Below are 17,633 nucleotides of genomic sequence, written 5' to 3' on the forward strand. Positions count from 1 at the left end.
CCCCTCAAAAGAGGGGAAGATTCCAAAAACAAATACAGCAGTAGTAGGGGAAACCTGGAGAGCAGGAGCGTACACATCTCCTAATTGTCTCTCACTGTGCCTGGACTAAAATTTTAACTACAATGAACCTCAAGATGTGTTGCCTACATAAGGGTTACTGTAAAAACTCAGGGCAAGATTCTGCTAGCCCAGTCCTCTGGGGATGAAACAAAAAAGGAACTAATTGTTTTGTTATTTTTTCAACTAGACTCTGAAATGCCCCAGGTGCAGTATGATAGGAGTGATAATGAGGACATGGCCACATGTATCTCCAAGGGCTGGTACCTCATGCCCAAAGTGACATGGTTGGACCAGGCAGAGAGGGACCTCAGCAACCACAGTACCGTGGAGGTCCTGGAGGAGCAGGTGAATGGCTTCTACAAGGTGTTCTCCATCCTTAAATATCCCATTAAGTTGAATAAGAAATATGTCTGCCTCATAACAGAGACAGATGTGAACAACCAGCCCTTCAGAATCATCCACAAGTGCCCCAGTAAGTAAGTGAAGGCAGGGTGTGTTTCACCACAGAGAATTTATTAGTCACTAATATTTACTGAATGCCAAATGTATCAGGCACTTCTGGGTTCTTTGGAGATTTACAGAAACATCAGGAACATAAGCCTGTAACTCGGGGCAAGAGAAGGTGGTGAGGTTGAGTCTCTTTGGGTTTGAAAAGAAACCACAATTTTGGGACTGACAACTTTTACCCTGATTGATGTGGCAGTTATTATCAATGAGGCTTCTTTTCCTCTGCCAAGGGCATCAACTTTGTGATGTGACAGGCTGAGCAGTTGTAGCTGACATTTATGAGCCTCTCACCATATGCCTGGCACTTTATATATTTCACTTTAAGTTCTTGCCTCAACCTTGAAAAGTAATTGTTATCGTTGTCCCCCTCCTATCTGAGTAATCCAAGAAGTTAAATAATTTGACCAAGGACATACCTAATAAGCACAAGAGTTAAAATTCAAACCTATTATTTCTGAATCCAAACTTCATGTACCTTATTTTTTTATACTGAGCATTTATATACTTAAGACCACAGACTGCATGAATAGATCTAAGTCTTGAGAAGGGGAGCCCCTGTGTGATAAGCAATGAGACTAGAAATGAAGTCACTGCCCATTCATGAATCCTAGACAGCCCTAATGTTTTATCTAACTACATTCTGTGGAACCCTGCAGTTCCTCGACAGAGTCCTTCAGAGAAAATTTGATGGGTAAGTTTGTGTGAGTCAGTTCTGTTACTTCCAAACTATTTTCACACTCCTCAAGGAAGGATTCAAAGACTTGAAAAAGCATATAAGAAAAGGAACATGTATTTATTGAGCATATATGGTATTGTAGGGTGGACCTAGGTACCTTCACATACCCCGTTTAACCCTGCAGTGACTTCTGAGGTAGATACTATTACCCTAGTTAGCTGAGAAGGAAACAGGGAGAAACCATAAATTACATAGAGGCTACACAGCTGAAAGTACTAGATTGCAGGATTTGAACCCAAGTCTAAATTAACAAAGGCCTGTGTACTTCCCACTATACCATAATGACTCAGGGGCAATAAGTTACTTGTGTTATAGCATCCACAGCCTCAGGCAGAGTCATTAATATATGCTGACCTGGGTGGTCCCATCTGCTTCCCTTTCAAGGAGGAAGGCATGGTGATACTTCTCACATTCCTGACTTATATTCTTACCAAGACCTCCTTGGAGGGTTAGATCTGGCAGGGACTTTAGGCATCATCTTCTACTAACCACAGCATGTAGGAGTGAGGAAACAGAAGTCTGGAGAGGTAAGGTAGTTGTCCAAGGCAGTACAACCTCTGTACGAGAAGTGGTAAGGGAGTCTGACTTCATGCAAATATTGATTGTCCCCTTTCAGGTTTGGTCAATATGGGCATAGGACATGGCAGTAATCAACACATGCACTTTGGTAATACTGCATCTCCCAGTAACTAGCTGTGACTATTATACAAATGTGAAAATTATTTACTAAAAATTTTAAACAAGAATAGTAAAACAATCCTGAAAAAGTATAAAGAATATAATTTTTGTGAGCCTTTCTCCCTGTCATTAAAAAAGCAAGATGTAAGCTTGTATGTGTAGTATGAACCCAGGTTCTTTAACTGTAAGCATATTTAAAAAAAGAGGATATATAATAATAATGATAACTATTTTTATTAATGACAATTACTGGTTATTTCTGCATGGTGTGATTAAGGCAATTTTTTCTTTCTTTTTTTACTTGTCTGTCTTATGCAACATTCTGTAATGAATATGCATTATTTTTATAGTCCAAAAGAGCTATATTTATAAAACTTTTAAAAAATACCTTTATGATATATAATTCACATGCCATAAAATACATTCATTTGAAGTATGCAATTAATTGTTATAGTATATTCACAGAGTTGTGTAACAATTATCACTATCTAATTTTAGAACATATTACCCTAAAAAGGAATTCCATGTCTATTAGCTCTCATTCTCCATTCCTCCCACTGTTTCTCCAGTCCTAGGCAAACACTAATCTACTTTCTGGACAATATATTATAGATTTGCCTATTTGGACCTTTTTACTTTTTTATTTATTTTTTTATTATATTAATGTTCAAATGCAGTTGTTTCCATTTTCCCACCACCACTTTCCCCTGCCCCACCCACCCCCATCCCCCACCCTCAATCTTACCCCGCTTTGGTTTTGTCTGTGGGTCCTTCATACATGTTCATTGATGACCCTTTCATATAAATGGAATCATACAATGTGTAGTAACTGGCTCCTTTCACTCAGAATTATAATATTTTCAAAGTTTATGTTGTAGCATGTATCAACACTTCATTTATTTTTATTGCTGAGTAACATTCCACTGTATAGATATGCCACTTTCTCCATTTATCAGTTGATGAAAATGGGGGGTGATTCCACTTTTTGGCAATGATGAATGATGCTGCTGTGAATATTGGTGTGTAAGTTTTTGTGTGGACATGTTTTCAGTTTTCCTGGATACATACTTAGGAAGAGAATTGCTGGGTCATGTGGTAATTCCATTTTTTTCAACCTTTTGAGGAACTAACAGACTGTTTTCCAACATGGCTGTGTCATTTTATATTCCCACCAAGAGTGTATGTGAGTTCATTCTCAACATCCTTGTCAGCACTCATTATTCTTTGTCTTTTTTTATTTTAGTCATGCTATTGGGTGTGGTTTTGATTTGATGGCTAATGATGTTGAATGTTTCCATGTGCTTATTGGTGATTTGTATAACTTCTTTGGAGAAATATTCACTTAAATCATTTTCCCATTTTAAAAAATGGGCTACTTATCTTTTTATTATTGAGTGGTAAGACTTCTTTATATTTTTTGGATACCAGTCCCTTATCTAATATATGATTTGCAAATACTTTATCCCCTACTGTGGGTTTTCTTTTCAGTTCTTGATGATGTCCTTTGAAGCAGAAAGGAATTTGATTTCCCTAATCAAAGGTCACAAAGATTTACTGTTATATTTTCTTTTAAGAGTTTTAGGATTTTAGCTTTTACATGCTAGCCTATGATCCATTTTTAGTTAATCTTTGTGTATGATATGGGATAGAGGTACAATGTCATTCTTTTGTGTATAGAATTCAGTGTTCTCAAGACCATTTACTAAAAAGACTAATCTTTCCCAATTGAATTCTCTAGACATCCTTGTCAAAAACAACTAACCATAAATGTAGGGTTTATTTCTGGACTCTGAATTACATTCCATTGAATTATCTATCCTTATGCCACTACCACACTGTCTTGATTTCTATAGCTTTTTAGTAAGTTCTGATACAGGGAAGTGTGAATCCTCCAATTTTATTCTTCTTTTTCAGGATTGTTTTGGCTATTCTTATTTCAATATTTCCATATGAACTTTAGGATCAGCTTATCAATTCCTGCAAAAAAGGCACCTGGGATTTTGAAACAGAATGTGTTGAATTTATAGATCAGTTTTGGGAGTACTACCATCTTAACGCGGTTGTCTTCCAATCTATGAACATGGATGTCTTTCCATTTATTTTGGTCTTCTTTAATTTCTTTCAATGGTATTTTATAGATTTCACTGTACATGTCATAATTCTTTTGTTAAATTTATTCTTAAGTATTTTATTTTTTTCACTTTTTGTAGATACAATTGCTTTAATTTTAGAAATATTTTTGCTAGTATAAAGAAATACAATTGATTTTTGTACATTGATTTTGTATCTTGCAACTTTGTTGGATTTATTAGTTGTGGGGTTTTTTGTGGGGATTCCTTAGTATTTTCCATATACAAGATTATGTTATCTATGAATAGAGACAGTTTTATTTCTTTCCAATTTTGATTACTTATATTTCATTTTCTTGATTAACTTTCCTGACTAGAATCTCCAGTACAATGCTGAATAGAAGAAGTGAGAGTAAATGTTCTTGTTTTGTTTCTGATCTTAAGGACAAAACATTCAGTCTTTCACTGTTAAGTGTGATGTTAGCTGTGAGTTTATTGTAGATGGATTTTATCAGGATGAGAATCTTATCTTCTATTGCTAGCTTGTTGAGTGTTTTTATCAAGAAAAAATTTAAGATTTTTGCTAAATGCTTTTTCCAAATCTATTGAGAAAATCATGCAGTCTTTGTCCTTTATTAATATGGTACATCACACTCATTGATTTTTGTATATTGAGCTGACCTCATGTATTCCTGGAATATATCACACTTGGTCATGGTATATAATCTTTTTTCTATGTTGCTGGATTCTGTTTGCAGGTATTTTGTTGAGGATTTTTGTCTCTATATTCATAAGAGATATTGGCCTGTAGCTTTCTCCTTTTGTGATATCTTTATCTGGTTTTGGTATTACGATATTATTGATCTCATGGAATAAGTTGAAATGTGTTCTCTTATCTTGTGGTTTTTTTTGAAGAGTATGTGAAGGATTTGTGTTAATTTTTAACTTTTGGTTTTATTTATTTTATCTGTTCTTTTCCTATTCTCTATTTCATTTACTTCAACTTTAGTCTTTACTATTTCCTTCTTTATGCTTGCTTTGGGTTTAGTTTAATTTTCTTTTTCTAGAAAGTTGAGGTACAAGGTTCAGTTATTGATTTGAGATCTTCTTTCTAATATAGGTATTTACAGTAGTAAATTTTCTTCTCAGTGCTGATTTAGCTGCATCCCATAAGTTTTGGTATGTTATGTTTTCATTTTCATTCATCTCAAAGTATTTTCTAATTTCCCTCAGGATAACTTATTTGACTCATTATTTAGAGTTGTGTTGTTTAATTTTCACACATTTTCTATTTCCTAAATTTTATTCTGTCATTGAGTCCTAATTTCATTCCATTATAATAACCTTTGAAAGTGTAAAGTGTGAGCACTGGGGAGAAAACTAGTGGTTTTCCAAGCAGCAACCCCAGACCAGCAACATTGGTGCCAACTGAGAGCTTGCTGGAAATGCAGATTTTCAGGCCCCACCCAAGGCTTACTGAAGCAAAACTTCTGAGGGTAGACCTAACAATTTGTGTTTTAATAAGGCCTCCAGGTGATTTTTTAAAAGATTTTATTTATTTATTTATTTTTAGAGAGGGAAGGGAGGGAGAAAGAGAGAGAGAAACATCAATGTGCGGTTGCTGGGGGTCATGGCCTGCAACCCAGGTATGTGGCCTGACTGGGAATCGAACCTGCGACACTTTGGTTCTCCAGGTGATTTTTACTCACTTTCAAATTCAAGAACCACTGATGTAGAATTTTGGTCCTCGGGGGTGGTGAAAACCCAGGGAAACTCTGGTCTATCCCTCCTTATGAGGATGGGGTGCTATCTCCTCAAAGTCTTGAGCAGCAGGTGAAGAAAGCAGAGCTCCTGACTCCTGCCTCATTCCAGTAAAACAGGACTAACTAGATGGACTCAGAGACTTAAATGTCCTCTTTTGAGTTGTCCTTTTCTTTAAGGGAAAGAAGAATGGGGTTATTTATTCTGCAGACTATTAAGATTCTCCCATATATTCAAGAGTGGGTGGATGTCTTTGACCATTGCAGCAGGCCACAGACTGTCTTCTGAGACACTAGGGTAAGTTGTCAATGAGATAACTTCAAGGAAATCCCTGTTGTATGTCTCACTAAATTTCAGCATCTAAAATAGATCCTGGAAATGCATAAAGGACCCATATATTTTAGTTTTCTTCACCTCCTTTCATGGACTTATTTGTATAAGGTCCTTTGAGATTGACATATGCCTATTTTTCTAGCCTCTTATCCCTTTGTTTTTCAGCACAGGGCTATTGCTTGTTGGTCTTAGCTTACTAACTCTTCGTGGTTTCTAGATTTTGTTCATTTGTTCATTTCTGGAGACTCTTCCTATGCTTAGGATGCATTTCTTTTCTTGGAGTGCCTAATGGGCTTCTGTGCATCCTTCGAGATTTGGCTCAGACTTGACACCCTTCTTAATTCTCTGTCATTTCCATTTGTTCAATATTCATGCATTCATGAAATATTTGTTGGGCTACAACTCTGCACCAGATTCTCTTTTAGGCATTGCAGATGCAACAAGCAATAAAATAAACCCTACCCTTATGGAGCTTACATGCTAGTAGTAGACAGAAATAGATAGTAAATAAACAGATCAATAAAATATGTAGTATGTCACTGAATTGAATCCATTTATATGAAATACAAAACAGGCAAAATTAATCTATGCTGCTAGAAGTCAGGATAATGGTTGCCCTTGGAGCAGGAAGGGAATGGATAGTGGCTAGAAGAAAGCATGAGGAGATTCCAGAAGTGTTGGTAACATTCTGGTTTTTGATCTGGGTGCTGGTTCCATGGTTCAGTTGGTGAAAATTAATTGAGCTGGACACTTACATGTACTTTTCTGTGGGTATATTGTATTTCATTTTAAAGTAACACATTTATATAGTATATCAGATGGTGAAGTCATATAAAGAAAAATAATGCAGGAAAGTCATATTGGAAAGAAGGGAGAAAGTCTTACTGAGTGGTTAAATTTTAATGAAGATTTGTAGGAAGTGAGGAAGCCAGGCTTTGAGGTGGGCAAAAGCTGGTGGATTTGAAGAACAGCAAGAAGGCCAGTGGTTGGAATAGAGAGAATGTATGGGAGAATGTAAGAGATAATATCAGAAAGATAATAGGAGGCTGGATTGCATTGTGCTTATAGGGTTTGGCTTTTGCTCATACTATGCGAAGAGATGGAAAGCTAGTAGAGGGTTTTGAACAGAGGAGTAAAATGATCTGACTTATATTTTAAAAAGTATTTTTCTGGCTACTTTGAGAAAAGACCCAAGAGAAGCCAAGCATGGGAACAGGGTGACCAGTTGGGAGATTGTTACAACAATCCAGATAAGAGGAGATGATGACTTGGTCCAAGGTGGTAGTAGTGCAAGTGGTGAGTAGAGATTGGGTTATGTATATATTTTTGAAGGTAGAGCAAATAGGATTTTCTGACAGATTCGATGATGATGTGAAGGAAAAAGGGTGAATGACGACTAAGGGTTTTGCCCTGAGCAACTGAAGGAATGGAGTCACCATTTATTCTAATTAGGAAGTCCTGGAGTTTGGTTTGGGATTTGTTAAGTTAGAGATGCCCATTTTAGGTACCTGAGGGGCAATGTAGAGTAGATGGTTGGCTATGAAATTGGAGTTTAGGAGATAGGTGCCGGCTTGAAACATAAATATAGGAATTGTCAACCTGTAGGTGGTGTTTCAAATTATGAGACTTAGGTGACTCACCAAGCAAGTAGTCATAGATGGAGAAGAGCAGAGGTTTAGGCACTGAGTCCTGCAACCCTCAACATTTGTAGGTCAGGGAGACGAAGTGAAACTGGGAAAGGACAATGAGAAGGGGTGGATAGTGAAGTGGAAAGAAAACTAGAAAAGTGTCCTGACCTGGAAGCCAAATGAAGAAAATGTTTCAGGGAGGAAGTTGTGTGGTGACTTGTGTCAAAAACTGCTGATGGTTCAAGTAAGGTAACAGAATAGGTCATGTGAGGGGAGGAACATGAACTACTTTTGGAGTCTGAGAGTAGATCACTGGACAGTTAACACAGAGGACAGTTTGTTTCAAAGGGGAAGAGTAGAGAAATGTGTATTAGCTTAGAAAGTTAGAGGGTCTTGGTTTCATTTTTTCCTTTTATTTAAATGGGAGAAATAATAGTGTTTGTATGTTGATAATGAACAAATGGAGAGCATAAAATTGATGATGTAGGAGGAGAGGGGAAAATTACTGAGTAATGTCTTTCAGAAGGCAGAGGGGATGGGGTCTAATGCACAGGCAGAAGGGTTTTCCTTGGGTAAGATTATGTAAAAGGGGGACTTCTGGCAAGATGGAGGCATAGGTGGACACACTGTACCTCCACGTACAACCAAGATTAGAACAACAACAATTTAGAGCCAGAATAACACCCAGAACTGATAGAGAATTTATCTGAATGGAAGTTGGACAGCCAAGAAGTTGAAATAGACCCATTTATCCAGACCGGTAGGAGGGGTGGAGAGGAGCAGCCAGGCGCGGGTTGCAGCACGAGTCGAGCCGTGGAGAGCCGAGAGCAGTAGGCACATAAGGCAACTGGGAGCGCGTAAGGCATCCAGGGCATGCAGGATTGCAGCTGGTGGACCCAGTGAGGCTGCGATTGTGGACCGGGACAGAGCGCATAGCCCAGGATCCCAGGGTAGGGACTGAGGTCCCCGGAGAGCGGAGCTACTGCCTTTGTTCCCTCGCCCCCACCCCCACATACAACGTCACAATATAGCAACTGGGGTGCCCAGCCCCAGTGAACACCTAAGGCTCTGCCCCTCACTGTAACAGGAGCAACCAGACCAAAAAAAGAGAGAGAGTGATACATGTCTCAAACAGAAAAACAGATCAGTGCCCCAGGGCTCATCCTTTTGAACGACCAAGAGATAGCCAATCTATCAGATGCACAGTTCAAAACACTGGTGATTAGGAAGCTCACAGAATTGGTTGATTTTGGGCACAAATTACATGAAAAGATGCAGGTTACCATAAAAGATGAAGGCAGATGCACGGAGCACCAATAGTGATGGGAAGGAAACTGGGACTCAAAACAGTAGAGTGGACCAGAAGGAAGAAAAAAACAACCAAACAGGAAAGAACAGAGAAATAAGAATTCAAAAAAATGAGGAGAAGCTTAGGAACCTCCAGGACATCTTTAAACATTTCAACATCTGCATTATAGGGATACCAGAAGGGGAAGAGGAAAAGCAACAGATTGAACATGTATTTGAACAAATAATAAAGGAGAACTTCCCCATTCTGGCAAAGGAAATAGACTTCCAGGAAGTCCAGGAAGCTCAGAGAGTCCCAAAGAAGTTGGACCCAAGAAGAAACACACCAAGGCACATCATAATTACATTAGCCAAGGTAAAAATGGAGAGAATTCTAGAAGCAGCAAGATATAAGGGGACAGTAACCTACAAAGGAGTTCCCATCAGACTGTCAGCTGATTTCTCAAAAGAGGCCTTACAGGCAAGAAGGGGCTGGAAAGAAATATTCCAAGTCATGAAAGACAAGGACCTATATCCCAGATTACTCTATCCAGCAAAGATTTCATTTAGAATGGAAGGGCAGGTAAAATGCTTCTCAGATAAAGTCAAGTTAAAGGAGTTCATCATCACCAAGCACTTATTTTATGAAATGTTAAAGGGACTTATCTAAGAAAAAAGATTTAAAAAAACATGTATAGTAAAAGGACAGCAAACTCACAATTATTAACAACCACACCTAAAGCAAAACCAAAAGAAACTAAGCAAACAAGTAGAACAGGAACAGAACCACAGAAATGGAGATCACATGGAGGGTTAGCAACAGGGGAGTGGGAGGAGGATAGAGGGGGAAAAGGTGCAGAGAATAAGTAGCATAGATTGTAGGTTGAAAATAGGGGGAGGGTAAGAATAGTATCGGAAATGTAGAAGCTAAAGAACTTATGACACATGGACATGACTAAAGGGGGGATATGGGTAGGAGAGGGTGTACAGGGTTGAGGGGAGTGAAGGGGGAAATGGGACAACTGTAATAGCATAATCAATAAAATATATTAAAAATATTATGTAAAGGGGGGTTTACATAGAGTATGTAGGCACAGATGCAAAAAGGTGAGTAGTGTGGTAGGGGGCACTTGTGGAAATTCTTTTCTGCTTGCTTCTAATTTTCTTCATGAGATAAGAGGCAAGTTTTTAGCTGAGTGTGAGACTGGGATGGTGGTATGGAAGATTTGAGGAGAAAGAATGAAATGGTCACTTATGAGAGTAGGCAAGAATAAAGAAACATAACAGGCTTCCTGGGCATTTTTGAGGTCTGTGGTCATGAATTTAAAGTGAGGACACTCGGCATGATTGTGTGTTTTTCTCCAGCCACATGCAGCTGCTTGTGTGTGGACAGAGAATGGAGGGCTTTCCCATGCAAGTATGACAAAGGAAGACAGGTGCGTGCTAGAAAGTGGTGAAAATAATCAGTGATGGGAACCAAGCTGGGTTAGGAAGGATGAAGAATGTGAAAGGAATGAAGGATAGTGAAAAAGTGGGAGGATCATTTGGTTTCAGGTCCTGATGGCAGCCAGATAATTTTTGGAGTTAGGTACTAGAGATAGTGAGATGGAAGGATAGAAGACAGGGGCTGGAGAGTATCAGTGCATGAAATTGAGATAACGGACTGGTTGTATTTATTGCTAGTGACAAAATCTAAGTTCTAACCATGGGGAGGGTGGCTAAGGTAAGATGGGGAACAATGTCCTTGGAAGAAAGGCTCAAGGGAAGTGAATGGACCTATATGAGATAGTGACACCAAGAATTATGACAGAAGTAATACTGTATAGCTTGACAAGAGCCAGCAGCTAAAATCAATGGGGACAATAGATGTGGCAGGGACAACAGATGACTAACATAGAAGAGTAGTGAATGGAAACATTTATTGACATGGAATTGTAATATAGTGGCTTATAGAGATGGGGGAGGAAGAGAAACTGTAATGAGAAGGAATTTATCTATCCCAAGTATATGAAGAATGCTGGAAAGAAAGCCAGCATCACTTGAAAGGGCTGGAGAGGGAAGAAATGTCCTCAAAGGAAAGCCAGATTTCAGTCTGAGCAAGGAGGAGAGAGAAATCCTGATGAAAGAAGTTGAGAGTAGAAGGTGTTTGCTGATGATTGATAGCAAATTCCAGATGGAAGAGTGGGTTTCAGAAAGTTGGGAATGGACTGGAAATGGGATCAGAAAAGGGAGGGTACAGAGCCATTTGGGGCTTAGAGCCCGTGGGATGAAGGATACACTGGGGCTCTAGGGCTTCTTGCAGTGTTAAATATGAGTAGGGGAAAAGCTGTGGTATTAGCTATGGTGGCCTCAAGGCAGACCCTGATGGCAAAGTTATAAATGTTGTGGGGGTTTTGTGGAGAGTTCTGAAGTCCTCTCTTTACTCTTTGTGATGGAGGTATGAAGGCCAGGGTGGAACAGACTTCTCTGGAGCACATGGAACTCTGGGACTCTGTTTTGACTCTTGTGGGTGATGACAGGGAAGCTGGAGAAAGAGAAGCAAGACAGCCACACACAGGAGTTCAGTTTGTGCATATTACAGTTCAAGGGTGCTCGACTTACATAGGCTCCAATGTGACTGGCACTTCTGGGGGAGAAACACACTCTCCACAGCACCTCGAACACATTATATTTGCAGAATTATTGCATTGCTGAAATTCATTTTTATTCATCGTGTCACAAGACTGAGAATCCCTCCCAAACAGGAACCATGTTGCCCTAGCTCTCTCTTTTAGCGCCTGACTCTTGCAACAGGTGTTGTTAGCTCTTAATTCCTGAATTTTTTCATTGTGGCCTCAGAGATGCAAAATAACTTGGAAACTTGAAATGGAAATGCAGGACCTCTTTATTTCTTTCCTCAGGATACATCAGAAGCATCCTCCTCCCTTCTCCCTTAATGGATTCATGAGCTAACACGCAGACTCTGCAGTCTTGCCTTGGCCTGGGCTGAGTTCCTTCCAGAGTACAATGGAATGGGTGGCATTTGCTGGCTGAGGGTGTCGGCTTCACTCACCTGTGTCTCAGCCCCATAAACCCGGCAGACGCAGTAGCGCTGTTCCAAGACCCTGGGCCCATTTTGTTTTTGTTTCCCTTCTCTCCAGAATTTGATAGGAAATATCCCATTCATGTCTCTTTTCTTTTTTAGCTTCTGTAATTGTTCCCTACACACTGTTATTGTTGAATCAATGACTGAGTCAACCAGGACTGTGCTTTACAGACAAAGGAGAGTTGCTGAGGCGAACAAGCTGCCTGAGAACCCCTGCTTTTCAGGGGAACAGAGGGCATTCATTTTTTACAGCTCTCCTTTCCTGTGTAACTTTCAGAAATACACTGCCACTGAAAGCAGGGTTTGTCTCTAATACAACACTCCAGCCTGCCATCTTATCTTTTCTTTTCTCTTTTTTCTTTTCCTTTCCTTTCCTTTCCTTTCCTTTCCTTTCCTTTCCTTTCCTTTCCTTTCCTTTCCTTTTTTCTTTTCCCTTTCCTTTTCCCTCCTCCCTCCCTCCCTTCCCTCCTTCCTTCTTTTCCTTTTGCAGGGAGAAAGTAACCTCCTCTATCTGACAACTTTTAAGAGATACGAATCACATCTGCCCAAGAACCAAACAGTCTTGCCTGGAGCTCCTGGTTTTCTCTTATGGATAATATGCTTTTTCCCCTCTAGGCACCTTTCTGCCATAAGCAGAAATAAAGTAAGGGGTTAGCAGGACCAGTGTGTTGAATGCTCCCCAATTTTGTCTGTCTTAGGTCTTATATGGAAGTCTTATTTCTTTCTCTTTAATTCTGTTTTATTTGTATGATATACTTTCATTTGACCTATGCCTCTGCCACATTAAGTTCTCTAAGGAAACTTTAAAAATCTTCACTGCAAAAATAAAATACAGTTAAAAGCCTTTTGAATTATCTATTTTGTGTATATTTTATCGATATGGTACTTCAGTGACAGACAACTTGTTGGAAAGCTCAGGGCAGAGCAGATTTTCTCTAAGCCAGATTTTTTGGGTTTCAGTAATGATGTTACATAGGCACTGTGCTGACACAAAGAACCTGAGAAAGAGACATCTGTAAAAATGATTGTGGAATTATATTTGTATAAAGCCTACTCTGGGCATTACTGGACAAAAGCTATGAACATTTTGGAAATATACAAAGATGGTTAGATTAACTCTTAAACTTTTCTGATTTACCCAGTTGATTTCAAGGTCTTTATTATTCCTAAACTCCACCTTGTAAATTTTTCCTGTCGCTATGCCTTTTTATACAGATTTTCCTCCTTTGTTCCTTTTGGAAATGGGGACAGGACAATGCCTTTCTTGGTGGTTGGGCCTTGTAGGAATCAAGCTTAGGTTATGGGACAGAGGAGAAAAGGCATGTAAGAGAAAAGATAGATAACTGCTCAGGAACCAGAGATGTTTTTTTAAAGGTTTTATTTATTTTCAGAGAGGGAAGGGAGGGAGATAGAGAGAGAGAAAAAAACAAAAATGTGCGGTTGCTGGGGGTCATGGCCTGCAACCCAGGCATGTACCCTGACTGGGAATCGAACCTGTGACACATTGGTTCGCAGCCCGCACTCAATCCACTGAGCTACACCAGCCAGGGCAGGAACCAGAGATTTTTCAATTGGCTCAAAACCAAAGTTTTTTGAACCACTGGAGTTGGGCGATAAAATAATTTCCATGGAGGTAAGACGTATGTCTGCTTCTGAAACTTCCACATAGGACATCACAGGAAGAAGGCACACCAGGAGATTTGTACAATTGTACAGATTTGGCACTTGCATTCCTAAGGTAAGTTTTCAGCAGGCCAAACCTTTGAGGTGTGTGCTGGGGGTCCCTGGGGCCCCTAGGCTGGCTGTCATTACTTCTGGATGTGTCATGTCTGGGAGACCACATTGGACTAGGGGTTGCATTTCAAGGAACTGCAGAGGCCTACCCTGAACTGCACTCACATAATCTACTTAAAAGAAACCAAAGCAAGACCTGCATACAGTTATTAGAACTAAATGAAAGAACTTACAACGTACTTTTATGTGGTCAGCAGCTGCATAACAAAGAACACTAACTGGGAATTAATGGTTCACATTGATGTGATCTTTATTTTTCAATTTTATTTTTCAATTACAGCTGACATTCGATATTATTTTATATTAGTTTCAGGTGTATGGCATAGTGGTTAGATAGTTATATAATTTATAAAATGATCCCCCTGATAATTCTAGTACCCACCTGGCACCATACATCGTTATTACAATATTATTGATTATATTCCCTGTGCTGAACTTTACATCCCCGTTACTATTTCGTAACTACCAATTTGTTCTTCCTAATCCCTTCACCTTTTGCACAGCTCCCCCACACCCCTCCCATCTGGCAACCCTCAGTCTGTTCCCTGAATCTATGAATCTGTTTCTATTTTGTTCATTTATTTTGCTCTTTAAATTCCATATCTAAGTGAAAGTATATGGTATTTGTTCTCTCTGTGACTTATTTCACTTACTACAATACTCTCTAGGTCCATCCATGTTCTTGCAAGAGGTAAGATTTCATCCTTTTTATGACTGAGTGTATTCCGTTGTGGAAATATGCCACATCTCCTTTATTCACTCATTTATTGGTGGGCACTTGGGTTGCTTCCATATGTTGGTTATTGTGAATAATGCTGTAATGAACATGGGGTGGATGTGATGATCTTCAAAATAAAGGGAAATGTTGTGGCAAAGTAGAATGAGTATGAAAGGGACCCAGGTCTGAATTCTGACTCTGTTCCTTGCTAGTTGTGTGGCTTTAGATATGTTCCTTAAACTTCATAAACTCTATATTCCTTATATGTAAAATAAAATATCTTTTTACAGGGTTATAATACTATTACAAATAAGCAAAAGACCAACAACCAAGAGAAAAATGAGCAAAGGGAATGAAATAATAGGATAAGGACCAATAATTCATGGAAAGGTGCTCAATCTCAAAGGAATAATAAAATTAATAAATTAATTTAAATAAATAAATAGATAAGCAAGCAATGAATTATCATTTTTCCTCTATCAGAGGCCTAGAAGTTTTAAGACACAGTGCTTGCAAAAATGTAGTAGGGAAGTAGACATGCTGAGTTTACTTAGTTTTGGTGTGAATGTAACTGGGTGCGACCTCTTTGAAGAACAATGGGCAATTATAAGCAAATTTATAAATGTACACTATCTAAGAGGAAGAACTGTTTCACTGTATTTTCTTTGATACAATTTGGAAATTTTTTGCCATGTGCATATATTACTTTTTCAATAAGAGATAAATGTGAAATAATTTGAAAAAAGTTAACTCCTATTGACAGGAAGACTCTCTCATTCCAGCAACAAAATGATGCTTCCCATGTTTCATCATGGAACAACCCTCAGCACCAGTAGCCCAGGGTTTACTCTCTACACGTCCCACGCACATCCAGATTGACTCCAGGGCTCTGGATGGATCTTAGATCCATCTGTTCATTCACATTCTTTTTATTTCCCTCTCCATCCTTCCCCTTATTACAGAAATAATTCAGTAGGGACTTATGTAAACAACACAGATGCTCCAAAGCTAAAGCTAATTAATGTTATCTGTACTAATTTGCACAGTTCTTAATATTACATTTTGATTATAGAAAACTTACCTTCTGGGGTGCTCAGTCTAGTCAACCACACCAGCCAGAGCTTTGTGGTTATTTTAAATGGTGTCCCAGAGAAGCAAAGCGGTATCTTATGGCCGGTATCCTAAACCCACGTCCTTATCTAAACGTCCCGATTCTTCGCTTGAACAGGGCGGGCAAACAGGAAAATGCCTAGGCAGTAACTCAGAAAAACTCGTTGTTTCTCCGGTGCCCAGGGACAAGAACTGCACAGCCATCTGGGAAGCCTTTCACGCGGGGCTGGAGAAGGACCCCTGTTCCGTGTTTCCCTCCGACTACGACCTTTTCGTAAACCTCTCCAGGCACTCCATTCCCAGAGGCAAGTCCCTGTTCTGGGAAAACAACCAGTTCCTTGTTACCAGCTCTGTGGAGAAGACCGTCGCTTTGCGCCTGTGAGCCACTTCCGTTCCTCCGGGTCGGAGAGCTGCTGAGCTGGTGTGGACAGGACAACGCCTCCGGACTCCATTACCAATCCTGCCCTACGTCAGAGGATTGCGAAAACAATGCTGCGGATTCTTTGTGGAACAGGGCTTCCATGCAGTACGCGAGATAGTTCTGGCGTGCTCCACGCCGTGCTGAATGGTTCGGAGCCCACAGGAGCCTATCCCATAAAAGGTTTCGTTTGGTTTTGTTTTTCCAGATTTTGAAGTTCCCTATTTCCAGAAGGATAAAATCACACTCATTGAGGTCTGGGTTATGCATGATATCGGGGGACCCAACCTGGAATCCCGTGGAGAAGACAGTGTGAAAGTCCTGGAGGAGAGATGGAAGGAAATGGGTTTTCGGTACAGCTGTATTAATGATCACCTGCCAGTGAAGCTCTTAAAGTGCCTGGACCGCAGCACTCATCCGGACAGTGCATTAAAGCGCTTTGAATTCTGAGTCACCCACTTCAAAGAGGCGTCTGTGTCTACCACAGGTATCTGCAAGACATTGCCAGCCACTGACTGAAGAGCCAGCACCCAACCCCATTTTGAGTCCCCTGTTTACCCAATAAAGAGTGAGCCCCTGGAACCCTAAACCCCTGCCCATCAGGACCCCAGTCAAAGCAGAACCCCAGAAGTGTGTGTTCTCTACTCACAGCCCATGACCTCGCTGTGTGGCCCCAATTGTGCCACCTAATTTTCGGGTCCAGAAAGCAATAAACTTTTTTTTTTTTTCAAAAAGAAAAGAAAAAACTTATCTTCTGAATTATACTTCTTTCAGACTATTTTAACTTATTTTTACTTTCTGTACACACACATAGTGTAGTAGCAGGAAAAGTGCTTCCAGAGCATGGTTTGGGAGAGGCCATCCAATATTTAAAAGTGGCTGTGGACAAGGTACCCTTCAAATTGGGTTTGAGATTTCCTTCTGAGAATGAAGTGTGAACAGGGCAGGAAAGCTGGAAAATGCCTAGGTGGCATTTGAAAATTTGAATAATCAAACTTTGATTAATGGGATTGGTAATCTTTAACAATAACATAGAGAAGATCTTTTAGTATTTGATTAGCAATGAAGTAATACCCCAAATCCAATCAAGGTGACCTGGCTATAATTTTAGAGAACAAGACTTTTACACATACGACTAAATATTAAAAAGCATAAACCTCACCAACCATAAGGGCTCTTTTGGAAGACAGTATGATTGGCGGTGGAGAGTGCATGGTGGTCATAGTAATCACTGGGACAGGGGAGTGGAAAGCAAGTGTTGGTCATATGTCTCCAAGATGGAGCAGAACATATGGTCTTAATCAGCCAACATTCAGTTCACATGAGCATACTTATGCCTATGGATTATATGTATATCAGGTGAAAACCATGAAGGTTATCCAGCCAGACCCTGGTGCACTCCCTGTGCCACCTGCCCTGGTTTATTTGGCTGCAGGTGTACAGGTTTAC

At 39.7% G+C, this 17,633-nt stretch overlaps 1 pseudogene; it reads left to right on the forward strand.

The window, feature by feature from the left end:
• Window positions 1–409: 409 nt before the first annotated feature.
• LOC114488809 lies at window positions 410–16,908 on the forward strand (annotated as a pseudogene).
• Window positions 16,909–17,633: the final 725 nt, after the last annotated feature.

Source organism: Phyllostomus discolor, chromosome 2 (genome assembly GCF_004126475.2).
Source record: "Phyllostomus discolor isolate MPI-MPIP mPhyDis1 chromosome 2, mPhyDis1.pri.v3, whole genome shotgun sequence".
NCBI lineage: Eukaryota > Metazoa > Chordata > Mammalia > Chiroptera > Phyllostomidae > Phyllostomus > Phyllostomus discolor.